General features: G+C 39.8%; 1 pseudogene; it reads right to left on the bottom strand.

The window, feature by feature from the left end:
* Positions 1-609: 609 nt before the first annotated feature.
* Positions 610-2,247, bottom strand: LOC139705712 (elongation factor 1-alpha 1-like; annotated as a pseudogene).
* Positions 2,248-16,443: the final 14,196 nt, after the last annotated feature.

Genomic DNA, 16,443 nt, shown 5'->3' on the forward strand with positions numbered 1-16,443 from the left:
CACCCAGGTATCAGCCACCAAGTGGATTGTTGTGTACTGATTGATTTGTCTTCTATGTACAATGTTTGTTCTCTTTTCTGAGATGCTCACCAATTATGTTTTTAGAAATGCAAATTGGTTTCTCTGTTGGAAGGGAAGGTGAATGGCATTGAAGAATGCTTTTTAATTCCCATGAGTTCTTAGAATGATTTCTAGATATATCAGAAGAATCTTTCAGGTTGCATGACATTTTACAGGTTACCTGCTTATTATGTTCTGGTACAATCTATTTTAAGGAGATAAAATCAGTTCATACCACATCAATACAAAATCACCTTCATTTTTTTTCTCTTTAAACTTTCATATTAATGGGTCTCAAAATTCTGTGACAGATTTTTTGGTCAAGTTGTTTCCAACAAAAAGTACTAGTATTAGTTTTAAAAACTAACAACTTAAAACTGCCACACACACACACAAAACAAATGGTCCACAAAACATTCTCCTTTCCTTCCAAAGGTTTTATGATGCATTGTTATCATTAACCAGTCTTTTACAATTAAACTTAAATGGCCAATTGAGACAAACTGTTCTTCCACTTAAGACTGAGGTGGCAGGTATTAGGGGTAATATTCATTTAGCCCTCTAAGCTTTCTGGGCAGACTTGGTGACCTTGCCAGCTTCAGCAGCCTTCTTGTCCATTGCTTTGATGACACCCACAGCAACTGTCTGCCTCATATGCTGAACAGCAAAATGACCCAGAGGAGGATAGTCCAAGAAGCTCTAGACACACATAGGTTTTCATGGAATCATATCAATGATGGCAGCATCACCAGATTCAAAGGATTTAGGACCATCTTCCAGCTTCTTACTAGAATGGTGATCAATTTTTTTCTTCCAGCTCAGCATACTTGCAGGCAATGTGAGCTGTGTGACGATCTAGTACAGGGGCATAGCCAGCCCTGATTTGGCCCGGATGGTTCAGGATGATTACCTGAGCAGTGAAATCAACTGTTTCTCTTGGCGGGTCATTTTTGCTGTCACCAGCAACATTGCCATGATGAGCATCTTTGACAGACACATTTTTGACATTGAAGCACATTGTCTCCAGGAAGAGCTTCACTCAGAGCTTCATGGTGCACAACTTCAGTTGTGACATTGACTGGAGCAAAGGTGACCACCAGGCTTGAGAATACCAGTCTCCACTTGGCCCACAGGGATAGTACCGATACCACCAATTTTGTAGATATCCTGGGAGGGCAGATGCAAAGGCTTGTCAATTGGACGAGTTGGTGGCAGGATGCAATCTAAAGCTTCAAGTAGTGTGGTTCCACTGGCACTGCCATCTTTACAGGTGATTTTTCATCCCTTGAACCAAGAGTATAAACACTTGGCTCCAACATGTTGTCACCATTCCATCCAGAAATTGGCACAAATGCTACTTTGCCAGAGTTGTAGCCAGTTTCCTTAATTGTTAGGGTCTGTAAACAAGTCAAGATGGCACCTGGCATTTTGCCAGAGGGAGTGGTTTGTGAAGTAACGCCAGCGAGCCATTAAGTGTGGAGATTCCTTATTGGTTGACTGCTGTATCTAGTTTATGTTAATTAAGATAAGCTGTGTGGAATGTATATATACCCCTCCTGTCCTACAATAAACGGCTCCCACTCCTGCTGTATCAATGTACACAAGTTGCTCGTCACCCCCCCCCCCCCCCCCCCCCCGGTTATTTTGCTGCAGCCGGACTGCAGCACTTAATGTAGGTGCTGACTTCCTTAACAATTTCCTCATTTCCTCATACCTCTTCTGACTGTAGGTGGCTTGGTGGAATCCATTTTGTTAACACCAGAAATTATAAGCCAGAGGGTTTGCTCACAGGTCTGCCCTTTCTTGGAGATACCAGCTTCAAATTCACCAACACAAATAGCAACAATCAGGACAGCACAGTTGGCCTGAGATACTCCTGGAGTCATGTTTTTGAGAAAGTCTCTGTGTCTTGGGGCATTAATGATAGTCACATAATACTTGCTGGTCTCAAATTTCCACCGGGAGATGTCAATGGTGATACCATGCTCATGATCAGCTTTCAGTTTACTCAAGACCCAGACATACTAAAGGAGCCCTTTCCCACTCAGCAGCTTCCTTCTCAAATTTTCCAATGGTTCTTTTGTTGATCCTACCACTTTTGTAGATCAGATGGCCAGTAGTGGTGGACTTGCCCGAATCCACATGTCCAATGACAAGGATGTTGATGTGAGTCTCTTTCTTTCCCATTTTGGCTTTGATTTAGTGGTAGTTTTCAGGACACCTGTGTTCTGGCAGTAAATCTGTTGCAGACAAAAAAGTCACTTTCATTTTTGTATCCTTTATTTTTATATCTTACTGGTCAGTAAATGAGGAATCACATATAGTTTGTGGCATTTTGATGTTTGGCTCTTCATCTGTCTCTTCTCTGTGCTGGTTGTTCTGTTCTTCTTTTGGCTTCATAGTATTTATGCTTTTTAATCTCTGGTTATCTTTTGAAAGCAGACAAGTCATAGACATGTCAGTGCTTTAGGAGGAAATTGCCAAAGAAATGTTGCTTTTAACTTTTCCTTGTTCTAGCGTGGTCCTTGATCCTTAACTTATCTCGCAGTTTTGACCCATCTGCTATCCTTAGGATTTAGCTGCTAGTCTTGCTTTCCTCTGCTTGGCATCCTTTATGACTAACATGTGACAGACCCTTTGGCTCTTTTCAATGTCTGTCACGTGGGTGAGATTTTCTTCCTGCCATGTTCCCAGCTCCTGAGACTCTAAAACTTGATACAGTCTAATCTTCTGGCTCAGAAAATCTTGATCCTCCATGACGGGGCTTCTTAAGTGGGATGCTGATGATTCTACATTTTCCTCTCTGGTTCGCTCTTTTATCTTTCTCTTCCCAGCTCTGCTCTCCAAGAGCTTGAACTCTTTATGGTCTACTGCTCAATTTCTCTTGCCTTCTGGTTTATATATGGGTGTAGTGATGCTGGAGATTAGCAGCCAGGAGGTAAGAGTAAGTGAAGTATTTATTAGTACTTATTCTCCTTGTTTCTTCTTGCCGGTTTGGGCAGTGGCCATCTTATTTTACCAACAGTCACAGCTATTTTACTGAAGTGGCTGTTCTCTTGATTTTCATTGGGAAACATGATCCTTTCTTTGTCTGGGGATTAGGGGAGGTAAAGACTTTTCATTGAGAGTTTGTCCTTGAATGTTTTACCTTATTTCATTGCTAGTCTTCACCTGGTCCACACTTTCATAATAGTCTCACCATTAAAATTTCTTCAGTTAACCCTTTGATTATACCATTTGTTTCTTGCTGGATTCCTGACCAGGACTTGGGCATTAAGAATAGCACATGAAGCAAGTGTAATCAATGGTAATAGGTCTTTATAGATGTGATTATCATTTTGGGGACAGTGATGTGACAGTCACAACATATGTCTCAGAGTTATATGTACATATATCTCAGACAGATGGAAAAAGAGGTATTGGTGAGGAAAGCACAGACTGAGGAGTAAGAAGAGCTAGGTTTTTCTCTCTGAGGGGATAAGATTTTATGATAGATACATTGAAATGTCCTATTTCTCTTTTGTTAAAGTAGTTCTCAGACTGACAGGCTATAGAACTGGCATAGGAAAGCTTAGAGCAGAAGAGGAAGCACTGTGTATGAACCTTGATCAGCAAGTCCACCCAGAGGGGACCTGAATGGTTTTCTTCCTTTCTTGATAATGAATGTCTATTGTACTGGAATCTACTCATGAATTGTATTTCACACTGTGCAGCTTTGGGGATTGGCTCTCTCTCCTCTACTGAAGTAGAGACAGAGAAGTGGGAAAAGCTGTCTCCATTACAGGTAAGAGGGTTGCAGCTTGATAGTATGTTGAAGGTACAACAGTGCCATTTTTGACAGTACTGTAGACTAGTGGCTCAGGGGTCTTAAAATTGATTTTACTTGAGTTTGGTGCTAGGGATTGAAACCAGGGCTTTGTGCATGCTAAGGACATGCTTTACCACAGAGCTAAACCCAAGTCTTGGTTCTGTGCTTTCTAAGCTGAATAGGAAGAAGTGCCTATGGGCATATACCTAGTGAGGAGCAGTGACAAAGAATGCTGGGAGTTTTTGCAGAGCCACAGGTCTACAGGAACAACAGAAGAGGTGGAGGCCAGTAAGAAGCCAAATAATCCTCACATGCTCTCATTTTCTACGGAGGACTCCTTAGTGATATGGCAATGGTGTCAAATTTAAAGTTCAACTCAACCTAATAGGTGGTTTACCAAAATACTGCCTTAAGCAACTGGGTTACAATTCTCACACATTGCTGCACCATTAAAGCCCATCAGATTACAGGAAATTAGGGATATTCAATCACTGTGTGCAGACTCTGGTATGGTTTTGGTCAAAAACACTGAGCTACACAGCCAAAATTAAGACTAGAGTGTAGGAATTATCTAGTAAATTATTCTGTGCCAACAGTCAAATGGGATTATTCTGGATCCAAGTTGATTTTTTTTTGGCTTGTGCAGCCAATCTGAATTGGCTGTTTATGGAAAACCAAAGTTAACAGAAGATTGTAGGCTTTTAGACAAGGATTATTATTAGCAGAATAAAATGGAATCATATCCAGGGAAATCATGAATTCCCTTATGTTTCAGCTGGGATTGGAAAAGAAGGATGAAGAACAATATACATGCCATTAGTTTTGGGACTGAGCAGTTAAATACTGAGAGAAAATCAGGGTTAAAAACATGTTTCATGTTCTAAAATTTTAGAACATAGAGATAATTAATAACAATAAATATTCATCTTTATGGCTATTCCAATTGAAATGGTTGATGATACAGATCCAATTTGCCAGATTTTTGCTCTGTTCTGAACAGAGGACATTTCAGACAGGTCTGTCTGTTCTTTCCCTGAGTTACATCCATACCCTCTATATTTCTTCATTTGTGTTGTACCCAGTAAAGAACTATACAACTCTCACTCATGGTGAACAAAATTATTACTTAATGGAATCTTTCCACTGTGAAAAAAAAAATGTATTTCAATTGGCTTAAAATAATACCGAATGCTGAAAGCCAAGTACACGACCTCTGACCCTGCTGGTGTTTAAGATATCATGCTCTTCATACTTTCTGGTGAGAGTCTTAGGCCTGTCTCTGAAGAGGGGCCAAATGTAAATAAATTCATAGTGTTTAGATCAGGGTTTTGCCAATGTATATTATGTCTCATAAAAGCCCTTATTATATAACTTCCTTCTTGGGTTTTACAGAGTTCTTGTTTGTTGACATTCAGGGTGTGTCTAAAAAGTATATTTTTGATTTATCCTACTCACCTAGGCAGAGTGCCCTGGACATTTGGGGATCTGGTTTATACTTCGTGGTTTATTTTTTTGTGGTTGTATATTTCCTACATTTTGCTCATGTGCCCTTAGACTTCTTAGGAAAAGCTTGACAGCTCATTTTTATAAATCAATCAATAAGTAAGTAATACATCATGGATCAAAGGGCACGGCAGCAGCACTGCAGAGAGAATTATATTGTCCTGGGCACTTATGTACTTATAATGATGATATCCTTGGACTCAAGGCTTAACACATTTTTCATTGGAACTATTAGATTCCATATAAGATCAACAATTACAAGCGCTCTAGTCAAGATGATTAAAATTTAACGGGCTTCTTTTACAGGCTTCAGTGTTTTGTATTCTCCTGTCCTTCTCTTTAGCCTGACTTTTCTCTGTATTTCAGAATTCTTTGTTTGACTTCCAAAAGCTACTCTGTTTAATACCTCCTCAACCCAAAGGCATAACTGAAGAGGAATGAAACTTGGAATTCTTGAGTCTTTAATGAGCCTCCCAGGAGCCAGGTCCAGCTTAGGACCAGGTCCACCCAAGAGCAAGCATGCCCAGCACTCTGCATGTTCCAGGCCAAACTTCAGAACCTCTAGTTCAAAGGGGATTTTACCTTTTGTAATATCCATCAAGTTTCCTGTGGGAAGAGAGGAGGAGCTTGAGAAGGTTGCTCCTCAGGAGCTGTCATCCAGAATTTACCCTTTTAGCCATGGCTAGTCACGTGCCCTGTTTAGTGCAGTCTCCCATTCCCCAGCACATTTTCTGACACAGAAGACTCACAAAATATTTGTCAAATTCATGAATGAATAAATGAAAATTTTAAAAGCAGTTAGAAAAACCAATAATTTCATAGGTAATCTTAAATTTTGAAGTTATGATGATATTACCTATACTTCAAAGCAAAGTAAAAGGGCATTTTATGAATATAGAGAGATGGGGGAAGGCAAAGGCAGAAGAGAGAATAAACAAGGCTATAACATTTATTCCAAGAATGTGATTTTGATATGGTGCTATGCTTAGTTTTCTTCTAAATTGTCTTGGCATTTTCTTCCTACTTTAAATAAATAGTAATGAGTCTGTATAGGCGAAATTAAGGTCATTGAAATTCGTTCTAAAATCATCAACATAACTTTCCCTTCGATTTTTTTATTCCCTAAGAATAAGAATACCAGCAGCAATAAGAATGGCTGACACATTTTGAAGACTTACTCAATGTCATACATGTGCTAAGGGCACTAAATACACTATTGGACTGAATCCTGGTGACAACCCTGTAAAACAGATTCCTTGGTCTCTCTAGTCTACAGACGGAACAAGGAAGCTTAAAGGAATTAAGTTCTTTTGCCCAAGATTATACAGCATGCATGTGGCATATTTGAACCCAGGAGGCCTTCTAGGATGGCCAGTGTCCTCAAAGCATACTTTAGGTGCCCACCACTCCCATTAGTATGGTCCTTTGGGTTCTGATATCTCAGGAGTCCTACAGCATACCTGGATGGCTGATACAGACTGAATATTTGTATTCTTTCCCAAGTTTATACATTGAAATCTTATTCTCCACTGTATGGTTGGCCTTTGGGAGGTGATTATGTTATGAGGGTAGAGCCCTCATGCCAGGTTTAGTGGCCTCATAAATGAGAGTCTACAGAGCTCTTGTCTTTTCTACCATGTGAAGACATGGCAGAAGATAGCTGTCTAGGAACTAGGAGGCCTGCTGTCACCCCTGCCCTGAAGGCACCTTGATCTTGAAATTAAAATTGTTGTTTATAGGACACATTGACTATGGTTTTCTGTCATAGCCGCTGCAGTGGACAAAGACAATGGGTTTTTATAATCTTATATCCTACGAAACTTGTCTGTGCTCTTCAGGGCCCCAGTCTAAGGAATAAATTCTTGCTAATGAGGAAAGAGCTGAAAATGAGTAAATTTGTAATTATTCCAAGGAAATTCATTTATATATATAACAGAGGTTCTCTGAAGACTGTGCTTTGCCCAAATAATGATTCTACTCTTGAGAAGTTCAGACCATTGGCAGATCTTTGGGGGAGGGGCATTAATTTGGTCCAGGCTGACTTTTCATTGACCTTCACATCACATTAAAAAGAAAAAAAAATAGAGGTCTTTTTGGCTCATGCTCCAGGAAGAAGTGACAAGGGAGAAAGTGTTGAATGTACCTTCATTATTTATAAGTAATTCTAGTCAGGCTCATTCATATGTATGTACTCATTTCCCCTTTTGGCTATGAGAGCACCTAGGAAAATTTTGGCCTGTGTCCCTTGGGGTTTCCTGGGAAGGAGGGCAGTTTGAAATAAGGGAGACTGCTTGCTGTTTTTGATTGACAGTTGTGCTGATGCAGCAAGCAAATGAGTTTCTTTGTAGGTGTGTATGTTCAGAACCAGTGCACAAATTCTTCCTGTACAGGTATAGCTTGTGGATATGTGTGTGGATAGAGGAGAAAGGAGAGAGGAGGGGGAGGGGAGAACACATGAATTTAAAAACAACATGGATTTTTTTTTTTTCCAATTTGGAATTGAGTTTACATCTATACCTTTAGGAGATATATTGGAAATAAGAATTTCTGTCTTGAATTAATTGATTTCAATTTTAACTGTATATTTAGTTCAATTGTCATGATGAAAAAAGCCCTAATGGTAGAAAGAACAGTGGTTTCTGCCTCTGAAGGCCTGGGATTCTGGATTTACCCTGCTGCATTCCAACTGTGAGAACATGGGTGAGTTAATTCACCTCTCTAATATTCATTTAAGAGACCCTCTCTATTTGGACATCCTGTACTTCTATAATAAATAATCTGAATATTTGTTTTTAGTAATCATTTACTTCAAGAACCTTGCTACCTGTCTTAGGTTAGATTTTCCATTTGAAGACCCCAGACAAAGTTTCCTAAGCCAGTGATTTTTTTTTCTTTTTTTCTTTCTTCTTATTTTGGTATTAGGAATCGAACCCAAGGACACTTTTCCACTGAACTACAACCCCAGCCCTTTTAATTCTTTTTCATTTTGAAACAAGGTCTTACTCTGTTGTTTAGGGCCTTGTTAAATTGTTGAAGCTAGCCTCAAACTTGCAATACTCCTTCCTCAGTTTCTCAAGTGGCTGGGATTACAGACATCTTGAACTTGAACACCATATTTAGTTTAGGTCAGTGATTCTTAAAGGAAGTGTCCTTGAGAAGACCTGTGAATGAGTGAATGAGAAGGATGAAAGAGAAGCCAAACCAAGGTAAGTCTCAGGCAAAGTCCTGCAGAATGTCAGCCTGCACCACAGTGCCTGATTTCATGATAGGAGGCAAGGGAGCTGGAATTCCTACCTCTGCACCCATTGAAGGTCACTTTCTCTCCCCTGTTGCTCCACTTCTTAATTTCCTGAACTTTTGGTTTCTCTCAGGTATGCATGCCAAGGGACTCTAGCAGCCTGAGTGCAGTTTTACTGAGAAAAGTAGGTGCTGGCTGTTGGAAGTGAAAGTATACCCAGGGAGGAGTGGTGCACAAAAGTGTTAGAGATTGGAAGAGATCTGGGTGGAGCACCATTCTGCTCCATTCTACCATATCCTGTGAGAATACTTGCATGACATGACTAAGCCACTATCAACACACACCAGAGAAAGATGATAAATAGCCATTTGAGGTAAATGCCATTGTCAGACCAAACCCATGCTCATCCTCCAGTCTGTTCGCAAAATTTCAGGAAACATGGGAAAGACACCAACAATACCTGCCACTATGTAGAACTCTGATCCCTGTTTAGGTCAGTATAACATTTTTTTTTCTTATTGCTTTGTAAAAGACAGCCTCGGTGGGAAAGTTGTCTGCTCTTTTTGTGTGAGGTTCAGAATCTTATAAAGGAAAATAGTCTAAAAGGTAATAATATGAAGGGTCAAAACAAATGAACAAAAAGGTAACGGAGGGAAATCTATGCATACTCAAATGTTCTTCAAAGCAAATATATTTATATTCAATTTTCAGGCAATGGTTTAATTCCTTCCTCAGACATACTTATTTTTTTAATGAGCCACTTTATTTTCTTTCAAAACACCTACATACTTAAAATGTTTTCCTTATGAATCAATTTTTTATTTGACAGAAGTGAAGATACTTGTGCCCATAAAAAATGCCATGTGTTTTTGAAGTGTTAGAAAAAACAGCTCTTTGGCACTAAACAAAGCTGAGGCAGGAACGTAGGGGAGCAGCTGCAGAATGACAGGAAAAATGTAAGATAATGAGACATGTGAGAGAATGTATAATTTAATGTGGGGCCTTGAAGCAAATGCAGGGAGGAGGGACATAAATGAGAAAACAGTTAAAAATAGTGACGAAAATGACTTTAAATCCAATAAAACAGAAAATGAATCAATTAGTGCTTGAATGTTGGAGGAGGCATGATGTTGTGAAAGAATCTGGAAAAGGCTGACAGATTTTTAGTCTATGAATTTAAATTCATAGGACCAACAATTTCTCTGCCTAGAGAAATTTATATGCGGCTTCTTCTTCTCATACTAGTTTACAAAATGACTTCCTTTCTTTTCCACTTTCTGAGATGTGAACCAATCTGTTATAAAAGCCTCAGTTTTCAGTTTTCTGAAAACATTCCCCAAGATGTATGGCAAAATGTGTTCAAATTTTAGGAAATTCTTGTAACTCCTGCTAAACTGTGGCTCTCTCTGCATATGGATATTAGAGGGGGCCTCGTAGGAGGTGACCTGAGTTGGCACATGATGGCTGGTTAAAGAAATTCTGGGGAATGACGGCAAGTAGCATGTGGCACTCTGATGTCTTTTTACTTCTTTCTGGCTTTTAATTATATTATTCATGTGTCTGTATATTAGATCCTATAACAATAACACCCAGAGCTTTCCGGTGAGTGCTCATTCCATGGGAAGTATGGAAAGCTTTTAAGAACCTGAGAGCTTTGAAGAACAGCCTGGCTAGCTGCCTTCCTGAGAGGGCTTATGTGAATCCTGCCTCCATAGAAATGGAGGCCTAGATGGCTTCTAGTTACCCTTTCTATTTGTAGAAAAATACATAGGACCCTCAGCTTATGAGATGGGGTTATGACCCAATAAACCTAATGTAAGTTGAAAATAGATTGAATATACCTAACCACACATTCTGGCTTAGCAACATGGTACACTGCAGAGGAAAGTTGTCTCCCCTTGTGATCACGTGGCTGACTGGGAACTGAGGCTCCTTGCTGTTGCCCAACATCATCAGAGAGTATGGGAACCACACGTGGCTAGCCCAGGAGAAGATCAAAATCCAAAGTATGGTTTTTACTGAGTGTATATAATTTTCATACCATTATAAAGTTGAAAAATCAGAAGTCAAATCATCTTAAGTGAGGGTCATGGTAATATGTTCCTCCATAATAAGTGCGTGCTTAATAAGTGCGTGCTCAGTACTGATTGAATACATAAAGGCTAAAATATTATGAAAATGAGGTTCATGCATGATGCTTCCAAAATGACATTTTGATGTGACAACTTTGTTATAAGAAGAGATTTTTTTTTGTTAGTAACTAAAATTCCAGCCTAACAACATCTTTCTTACTATTTCATCTTTTTTCTTTTTCAAAGTTCTAATCATCAATCCATCTTTTATTAGATGTGTGTTTCTCCTAATTGCTGATACATGTAACAATCAACCACCTTAGCACTGAGGAAGCATGGTAGATAACAATTCTTTTTAAAAGAATTTTGTGACCAGCTTTGGTCTTCAACTCCTATCCATTTATATTAAGGTTGTGTTGCTAAAATATGGTTTATGAACCCACTGCCTCAGAGTCACCTTAAATGTTTTAAAATTCAGATTCATGGGCTCCAAAATGAATCAATGAAATAGAATTAAAGGGCATGGCCCTTGGAATTTGCATTTTTTCCTGTGCTCCCAAGGTAATTCTTGTGAAATGGAAAAGTTGGACTGGGCTGAGTACAGAAAGGACCCCAGGCAACGCTGCGCAGTAGTAGTTTTTGTCTTTAGTCATGTTTGACCACCCCTGTGTTCCTCCTCTGGCTCTCACACTTCTGGTTGTTATTTTGGTCAGCCACAATGTATTTTTATAATGAATTTATACCAAATATCAATGACTTAACTTTTAACTCATCCTATTTGGTGTGTTTTAAAAACAGGACTGTAAAGGCTGAGAAGGTGTCTCAGTGGTAGAATGCTTTCTTAGCATGGGCTGAGGCCTTGGGTTCAATCCCCAGGACTGAAAAAATAAATAAATAAAAACAGAATTTCTAAGAACAGAAAAGTTAGCTTAAATGATTGATTCTTGAATGGTGCACTTCTGGCCACTGTGACAAAGAGGTTATTTGTGGCTAGAGAAGTCTCTCCAGCCACCATTACATCACTAATGGAATTGACTTACCCATCTGGTGACTTTTCTGAAGTCACTTAGTGAAAGTACCCCAGAAGCAGGAATCTATATAAGGGTGAGGCAAAACCAGCAGTGACCTTTTATCTTCTACTCTTTCTTTAAAAATTTTTAGTTAGGAAAAATTCTTTCCCTGCTCCAGCTGAAAACTTGCAAGTTTCCATGACTTTTTTGGTCCTTTAAGTTACAAAAATGCAGTCTCAGTGGAGTCATTTATAGTGTCTAGTTTCATGTCAAAATCAAAACTTAGAACTTGAGGGCTGGGGTTGTGACTCAGCGGTAGGAGTGCTTGCCTTGCATGTGTGAGGCACTGGGCTCAATCCTCAGCACCACATTGAAAAAAAAATAAACAAACAAATAAAGGTATTGTATTCATTTATATATACATAAAGCTTTGAATAAAAATGAAACCTTCCCTTTTTCCCAGCTGGGACTAAGACTATCTGCTTACAGTGACCTTTCTCTTCTCTCAACCCATGTGGCATGTCTCTTCCTCCCCAAGCTTTGCTTTTCATTTCTTATCCTTCCAGGACTGAGCTAAGAGGGCACTAGAGAGGTGTGAGGGCTGGGAAGGTTCTTCCTTGGCTGGTGTGTGCTCAGCAGGGCTGGGCACTCTGTTCACCAGGACTTCAGGGACTGCCACTGGGCTTGACTGACTGCAGTTCTTGTGACGTGAGTGAGGGATCCCTCCTCAACCAATGGTTTTCTTTTCTCCCTCCTTTCTTTCTTTTTTCTTGTTGTGCCACTCTATCTGGATTTGCTTACCACAAGATGACCTTTGTTGAGTGGTGCTGGAAATGGCCTTCTGTTTGTGTCCACACTGATACCTCTTCTACCCCAACAAATCCTGGGAATGCAGACAGATTCTAGTACAGCTGCAACCTCCCTTTTGCTTTGGACTGGCCAGCAGCTGTTTCAGCTTTCTGTTGCTGTGCAACAAATAACTCATACAATGGCTTTAAATGATAAGAATTCATTTTATCTTATGGTCTTTTAGATTGGTTGGGGGGTTTCTCTGCTAGTTTTACCTGGGTTTACTTGTGAGCTGCATTCAGTCAGAGGATTTGACTGATAGGAGATCCAAGACATCCTAATTCATACATCTCTCACTTAGTGCTGACTGTTGACTGTCATGCCCCCTTCCCTCCCTGTCTTCCAGAAGGTGAGGTTCATTTTCTGTGTGGCAGTTTCTATGCAGCGTCCCAAGAGACAATAGTGGAAGTTGCAAGGTCTCTAAAGACCCCGGCATTTATCCCATGACATCACCATCATCAAGTTTTATTGGCCAAAGCAAGACTGAAGGTCAACCCAGAGTCAAGTGGGAGGAAGTAGCCTCCATGTTTTCATGAAGGAAGTGAACATAGCACAACAAGAACTTGAATTCCATGTTAAGAGGAACTTATTGCCATATTTTGTGATGTACCACACTAGCTTCTTAGAGTTTTTCAGATTTTTGTCAAATATTAGTTCACTGTGTCTATAGTTTGTATCTGAAATGTTCTCCAAGACCTATGTGTTAAGGGCTTTGTGTCCCCAGTTTGGTACTATTGGAAGGTAGTGGGAACCTTAAGAGGTGGGGCCAATCAGAGCTCTTCTAGTCATTGGAAGGTATGCCCTTGAAGGAGATTGTGGGACCCTGCTTTCTTTCTTTTGCTTCCTGGCCATGAGTGGGCAGTTTTGCTACTGCCATCCATACCATCATGAGGTGCCACCACACAGGCCCAAAGCAATAGGGTCAATAGATTATGGACTGAAAGCCCCCAAACTATAAACCCAAATAAGACTTTTCTCTTTATAAGTTGATTAGCTCCAGTATTTGTTATAGAAAGAAGAAGCTGACTGCAATAGTGAACATATTTTGTCATCTACTATGTCGTCTTTTTAGAGACTGTCAGATTTATGTTAAATGCCAGTTCATTGTATCCCTGTAACTGCAGAAGTCAAATACTGAGCATCAAAGAAACACCGTCACACTGGACTTGAGGGCAGACAAAATGAAAGATAGAAAAATATGTAGAACTTCTCATTCCAAAGAAATCCTCTTTATAATCATCCCGCTCATTTCTGATGTCCTTATATGCCATCAGGGTGTGTGAGGTGTTTTAAAAGCCAGGTAATCCATTCCTGTATTACTCCTTTGTAAATTTTTTTTTTTAAATTCCTATGCACATTCACATCTCCTTTCAAATGTAAACTTATTGTTTCAGGTGTCTTTGCTTCAGCCAAAATTTTGTTAACATTTTAAAGTACTTTCTTATACTTAATTTTTTAAATTTTTTATTGTTGGCTGTTCAAAACATTACATAGTTCTTGATATATCATATTTCACACTTTGATTCAAGTGGGTTATGAGCTCCCATTTTTACCCCATATACAGATTGCAGAATCACATCAGTTACACATCCATTGATTTACATATTGCCATACTAGTGTCTGTTGTGTTCTGCTGCCTTTCCTATCCTCTACTATCCCCCCTCCCCTCCCCTCCCCTCCCCTCCCCTCCCCTCTTCTCTCTCTGCCCCCTCTACTGACATTCATTTGTCCCCCTTGTATTATTTTTCCCTTTCCCCTCACTTCCTCTTGTATGTACTTTTGTATAACTCTGAGGGTCTCCTTCCATTTCCATGCAATTTCCCTTCTCTCTCCCTTTCCCTCCCACCTCTCATCCCTGTTTAATGTTAATCTTCTTCTCATGCTCTTCGACCCTACTCTGTTCTTAGTTACTCTCCTTATATCAAAGAAGACATTTGGCATTTGTTTTTTAGGGATTGGCTAGCTTCACTTAGCATAATCTGCTCTAATGCCATCCATTTCCCTGTAAATTCTATGATTTTGTCATTTTTTAATGCAGAGTAATACTCCATTGTGTATAAATGCCACATTTTTTTTTTTTATCCATTCATCTATTGAAGGGCATCTAGGTTGGTTCCACAGTCTTGCTATTGTGAATTGTGCTGCTATGAACATCGATGTAGCAGTGTCCCTGTAGCATGCTCTTTTTAGGTCTTTAGGGAATAGACCAAGAAGGGGAATAGCTGGGTCAAATGGTGGCTCCATTCCCAGCTTTCCAAGAAATCTCCATACTGCTTTCCAAATTGGCTGCACCAATTTGCAGTCCCACCAGCAATGTACAAGTGTACCCTTTTCCCCACATCCTCGCCAACACTTGTTGTTGTTTGACTTCATAATGGCTGCCAATCTAACTGGAGTGAGATGGTATCTTAGGGTGGTTTTGATTTGCATTTCTCTGACTGCTAGAGATGGTGAGCATTTTTTCATGTACTTGTTGATTGATTGTGTGTCCTCCTCTGAGAAGTGTCTGTTCAGGTCCTTGGCCCATTTGTTGATTGGGTTGTTTGTTCTCTTATTGTCTAATTTTTTGAGTTCTTTGTATACTCTGGATATTAGGGCTCTATCTGAAGTGTGAGGAGTAAAGATTTGTTCCCAGGATGTAGGCTCTCTATTTACCTCTCTTATTGTTTCTTTTGCTGAGAAAAAACTTTTTAGTTTGAGTAAGTCCCATTTGTTGATTCTAGTTATTAACTTTTGTGCTATGGGTGTCCTATTGAGGAATTTGGAGCCCGACCCCACAGTATGTAGATCGTAGCCAACTTTTTCTTCTATCAGACGGCGTGTTTCTGATTTGATATCAAGCTCCTTGATCCATTTTGAATTAACTTTTGTGCATGGCGAGAGAAAGGGATTCAGTTTCATTTTGTTGCATATGGATTTCCAGTTTTCCCAGCACCAACAATGCTAAGCAGGAAGTGTGAATCAGGCGGTATAGCGATACCAGACTTCAAACTATACTACAGAGCAATAGTAACAAAAACAGCATGGTACTGGTACCAAAACAGGCGGGTGGACCAATGGTACAGAATAGAGGACACAGAAACCAATCCACAAAACTACAACTATCTTATATTTGATAAAGGGGCTAAAAGCATGCAATGGAGGAAGGATAGCATCTTATACTTAAATTTGAAAAAATGTTTCCAAAGGAAGCCTATCTCACTTTTGAGCAAACAACTTCTAGTGCAGGTCTGGAGCCTTGTGGTCTGGGCTTTGACACTCAGATTTGCCTCTTCTGTCTGAGCCCTACACGATCAGTTCTGCATTGGGACTTACAAGACCTAGTGCACGGGAGGGTTAATAAGCACACTGACAATCCCACTTCACTTTGCCAGGGGTTTGTGTACAGTGCGCATGTGACACAGATCTTGCTAGTTATGTTTCAGAGGAAATCATCTTGGAGCTTCCAAGGGAGCGCTAGAGGAAGAAGCCTCTTTCCTTTGACTCTTTTCCACCTTTTCCTGGGTCAGATGCTATTGTGTGAAGACATGATATCTACATTCAAGCAGTCATCTCATGACAAAAAGGGAGGGCCAAAGAGTAAGAGGCTGATTCACTGAGAAGAGTAGAAATATGGGGCTGGGAGAAGATCCTGGATGAGTCACTGAACTATACTGGATATGCCACTTCCAGAATTCTTACATGAGAAAGTAAAATGATTTTCCTATTTTGTTACTGATGGTTGAACATTTTATTTGCAGCCCCAAATATCCTGATGAAATGGCTATTGTAGTTCTGTTAGGGGTTGGTACCTGAGTTTTTCAGATGAATTTTTAAAAATAAGTAAAATAATGCTAAGAGAATTAAATAAACGGATACAGGCATGCTAGAGACACTTACCTCTAACTTCCAAGATACATTTGC

This window comes from Marmota flaviventris, chromosome 5 (assembly GCF_047511675.1).
Source record: "Marmota flaviventris isolate mMarFla1 chromosome 5, mMarFla1.hap1, whole genome shotgun sequence".
In the NCBI taxonomy this organism is placed as follows: domain Eukaryota; kingdom Metazoa; phylum Chordata; class Mammalia; order Rodentia; family Sciuridae; genus Marmota; species Marmota flaviventris.